The following is a 5288-nucleotide window of genomic DNA, read 5'->3' on the forward strand; positions in this document are numbered from 1 at the left end:
GTAAAGCTTGCTCAGAGCATTGTGTAAATTAGCCTGGTTACATATGCACAGGCCTCCTCATGCCCAGAGGTCACACACCGACCCAAAGACAATGGTGACATCACTCAGGCATTCTGTGCTTTTGCTTGGACAACAGAATTAGCACAGAAACATAACCAAAGAATACGTGTTATGGTTTATTTATGTATTCTGTTTTTCATTTTTATATCAATGTACTGGAAATTCTCCAACTCATCTGCTCTACATCCAAGTTTTTGTTCTTTTCTTCTTCCATCCTGCTGCTTTCAACTCGTCAAACATAACCTCACCTTTATCACTAAATGAGAGGGAACGGCTGCCTCCGTCTGACAGGTTAATATTGATCCTTTTCAATGTGCTGTCAAAGTTAGATCTGCCAAATTGCAGGGTTGGTGTTAGCATGGCGTCCATCTATCCGGGAGCTGTGAGCTGTGAGGTAGGTCACCAGCTGACCAGTCAAACATCTGTTGTAAAGGGCATTTCAATTCTGACAGTGACAGCGTTGGAGGAGAGCAGTCTGGGTCAGAAACAAACAAGTCTGTCTGTCAGGACTATACGGGAGTGTGGAATCTTGTCTGCTCCTGATTGCGCCCTCAACAACATAGAAATGTTATCCCCGCTAAGAAAAAATATCTGTAAAAATGATTGACTGGACAGTTTTGTATGAGATGTCAGTCTTTAAATGTCAGTAGTGAGTGCTAAAAGTTTGAATATAAGTATGGTTAGTGCAATAATCAAATGTATTATAATTTATTAGAGGTCTATCAGGCTTAATATGCTACACATACTGTGTAATAGTAATCAGGTAAAAGGATTGTTTAGACAAATACTGTACACTAATTATCAGTGGTGGAAGAAGTACTTGGATTGTAGCAATACCATAGTGTAGGAGTACTCTGTTACAAGTAAAAGTCTTGCATTCCAAATGTTACTTAATAAAAGTACAAAGGTATTAGCATAAAATACACTTAAAATGCCAAAAGTATTCATTATGCAGAATGACACAGATTACAATGATGTACACCATATTATTCAGTAACAATTATTGGTGTATTATTTTGTGAATCACATTTAATGTTGCAGCTGATACAGTAAAGGTATAGAGCTAATTTTAACTACTTTACATATACCATATAATTGGAATTACTGCTGGGTATCTTGTGAATTTTGCACCAAGGATCAATAAATCATATTATTATACTGTACTTTGTTTTGTAAACCTCATTCTGAAAAGTAACTAAAGGGGGTCAAATAAATATAGTGAGTACAAAGTACAGCATTTGTCTCTGAAATGTAGTGAAGTTAAAGTATGAAGAAGCAGAAAATGAAAATAGTCAAGTAAAGTACAAATACTCCAATATTGTACTTAAGTATAATACTTGAGTAAATGTATTTACAATAGTTACTTTCTGCCTGTGCTCATCATGTTGGTGCCAAGCATCTCTCTGCATAGCTGCAAAGCCTTTAAGATTTCATATAGGCTACATACTTTGCAATATGTTTCCTCCAAAAGCTTTTAATGCTTATTTTAAACAGATGCATGAATTCTAATAAAAATGTTAGCACTTTGTCTCACAATGCTTTAACAGCCATCAGTAAATGGTGTTGCATGTTCCTGACCAATGCCATATGCATCACTACAGTGGCATTACCGGAAATATTGCACCTGCAGAATGTAAATAATGTAAATATCACTCATAGTTTAGTACTTTGTCATAAATAAGGTGACACTAATGTTGCTGAAGTTTTACATGTTTTGGCTGTTGCTGTGCATGTAAGTGTAACCTATTGTTTATGAGAGGGACTCGTCAGAAGAAGAGGAGTTTCCGATGAGCTGCCTAAGTTGTCTGCCCAGACAGAACCCGATGAGCCGATGAACCCGCAAACCTTGAAATGCAGATCTGAAGCCTGCTGAGGAGTGATGACAGCTGTCATAGCTTTGTGATAAAGTCAAACAAAAGAGGGGGAGAGAACAAGGAGAGAGAAAGAGAAGAAGCAGCAACTTCAACACTTTTTTGCTGAAGACACGAGAGGAATTTTTTTTGAGAAGGAAGGGGAGTGCACTGAATTCTGCTGCTCAGCATAAAATGTGTTGGATTGAGAAATAAATAAAGCCTGTGAGTGACCACTTGAAACGCTGCTGCACTGCAGGGGATTCTGCTTCCTTTGTTTAGATGCTAATATGCTGCTGTGATAGCAATATAGAATGAAGGGGTCCTCCTCTGCCTTTGATACACATTATCCCTCTGCATCTTTTTTACTAGCCTGGCACAACAGGAATAGTATCCCTTGGAGAGTAAATGAGGCCCTTTTGTTGCAGGCTGACCTGCAGGCGCTGAGCAGCCGTTAACATAAGCATATGGGTAATATCTAACATCGCTGCCTTCTGCTTTTGTGTACAAAAAATAATGATGCCTCAATAATAGGGCTTTGTTGTATATACAGTATTGTACACATCGTTGGGGGAATGTGGACTTAGATGGTCAGAAATTGTTTCAGTCTCTTTATATATTTATATTTAATGTAATGCTAAAATTCTTCTCAGAATGCTATATACTGCAAAGGTTCCAGCTCTCATAAGTGACCTTGCGGTGTCCTCAGTTTTCTGTGTAAAATGAGCCTGTCTGCAATGCACAGGGTTATTGCACTGGATCACTTTGTGAGCCACTATGTTGAGGGTGTGTGGGCAAACTTAAGCAAGACCCTGAGCAGGAAATGGACAGGAGGAGATCAAAATGAGTGATGGAGAGACAGAGTTCAACTGGGAAAAAAGGAAAACCCCAAACTAAGAGCAAGGACCTTCTCAAGTTTCATTTTAATAGCACAGAGCCATTTTTCTCTCTTTACACTAAGCACAGACCTGGCCATTAGGGCCTCTCTGTAGAATGTGTAAACCTCCTGCTATTAAAACCACAATTTGCACTGTCAGCTCCTATGAGCCAAATCTATGACCACACTACAACCCCTCCCCCTTCTGCACGACTCAGACCCCTTTTTTCCCCTTTTGTAACAACTTTCAGGCCACAATAACCATCATCAGTTAAAGGCAGTGAGTCCATTACACTTCCCCTGTTCACACAGCTCTGCATTAAGCTAATATTATCTATTCCCCGAGTGGCCCAGCCCTTCACACACCCCATCAATTATTAATCTCCATGCTCACAGCTAATGTTTGGTCTAAATTATTTAAACCTATCTTCATTTATCAATAAACATAAATGTTAAACAAAGAATGCTGGGGAGCATGAATTACACTGTAAAAAAGTTTACGAGATTATTCGGATGGGAGCTGATTTATGGACGTGATATTCACCAGTAATGTTTCAAAGGAAGGACAGAGGATTGTTAAAGGAGGGGGGGAGACATTCCCACCACAAGGCCAGTCATTTTGTTTACGGTCAATAATCTCAGCACTTAGCACTCAAAGACAAAACACTATTTCAAAGCTACATTTCAAAATGTAACTTGATTTTCATCTTATCCTTTTTTAATGAATGGATTTTTTCACACAAAAAGGACTCCATATTTGTGTCCCAGATATTTGCTGCTGTTGAAAGCTCTTACATATTAGTTCAGTCCTCCCTGGGGGACCATTACTGGTCAATACCCTTGCAGTGAGAACAAAATGAAGCAGCACCTCTGAGATGTCCGACCTGTTAAAAGGAGAAATGAGCACACATGAACACAACCTCTCTGTTGGGCTTTGCTCTGAAAGAGAGACCTATCCCTCTGCAGCCTTTTGAGTAATGGGAGAAAACAGGCAGTCACAGTTCTCCCTAAGCAAACACATTTGGATATTATAGATCACCTATGGAGGCTGAAATAATACAAGCTCTGAAGGGTGTGAAGGAGCTCGGCATGGGACTCGAAGCCTGGCAGACAGATGCCAACCAATAAGTCCATGCCACCTTCCCTGTGGAACCTGGGAATTCCTCATCATCATAACCTGCAGCAGCAAGGATGGCTTGAAAGATAAGAAAGAGTAAATACCACCTTTACATACATATTTGTATGGAATTTCTGTTAGACAAAGAAAGAATGGGCTGCATGTTCTTGGGAAGGATGGCAGTAAAGTGGGTGGGATTGGTTCACCTCCAAAACATGCAAGATTCTCCTATTCAATCCACCTGTTATTATTCAGACAGTCTGAAGTGACAGATTACATTTCACAGTGCAAAAAGAATGACAGGCTGCAATCACAGAGATAGGAGGAAGAGCAGCAACACATTTATAGTGACACCCAGGGGTGTGTTTCTTCAGATCACTCATTGACATTTCCCTTCCATCCTCTTAGTCCAAAATTTGATGCCCTCTGTGTAGAACCTCACCACACCACCTAAATCCTCACCCTCCCCACCTCCAAGTTGTTGTCTGCAAACAAGGCAGAACCCTCGTCAACGTGGTTAAGCTGGTGGCTCATGACAGAATGCTGAATGAGTGATTTAAGGTTTCAAGTGAGCAGCTCTCACAGTTAATTAACCTGCTGATGGCTGCGCATGTGTGGAGAGAAGTGAGTGATTTTAGGGGAGGAAACCATCTTCGGTTACTTTGCCATTTCAAGTTGAGACAGCCACGCTCTTTACTGTGACATTGGGGCTACAGTCTTCCAGCAGAGTCATCACTCATTTGGTTCTCTGGAAGCCACTGGTTCTGTAGGTTTAGCTTTGTGTTCTGTCCACACCTTCAAACACAAGACAAGGGTTTGAGTAAGAGCACTGCCCTCTCTCAACTCAGTGTTTCAGGATATGGATAGGACAGGAAAAATCCCTCAGAAATATTTGTGTACATGATGTGTACACATAGGTTTTCAAAATTTTCGCCTTTAAGTCTGGACACACAAGCCAGAAAAGAAAGCCAACTTCTGAATTGGTAATTATGGACGTTCCCAGCCTTGCACTCCAGAAGCTTTGCTACCAGTGGGGTGGCTAAGCACCACCGACTACTTCACCCCTGTGAAATTTTCAGGAAGTTGGCTGTTAAACAGCATTTAAATATGAGCTAATCGCTCCTGCTGTACATTTCCAAACACTTGCCATTCACATTGGGAGGTCAGGGACTTTTGGGGGTAGATGTGTGTCTGATTTGCTGTAGCCTGTTGTGATTACAGAAAAATACACATACACACGCACTTAAAGCAAGGCACATTAGCAATCATCAGTGCTCTGGCATTCTCACCAGGTTTCTTCAGAAACCTGATCTCTGGCGTACTGAAAGCTTGGTCTTCACCTGTTAGCAGAACACCCACCACTGTCTGGGGTCACTTCATGTTT

This window comes from Monopterus albus, unplaced genomic scaffold, assembly GCF_001952655.1.
Source record: "Monopterus albus unplaced genomic scaffold, M_albus_1.0 scaffold141.1, whole genome shotgun sequence".
Taxonomy (NCBI): domain Eukaryota; kingdom Metazoa; phylum Chordata; class Actinopteri; order Synbranchiformes; family Synbranchidae; genus Monopterus; species Monopterus albus.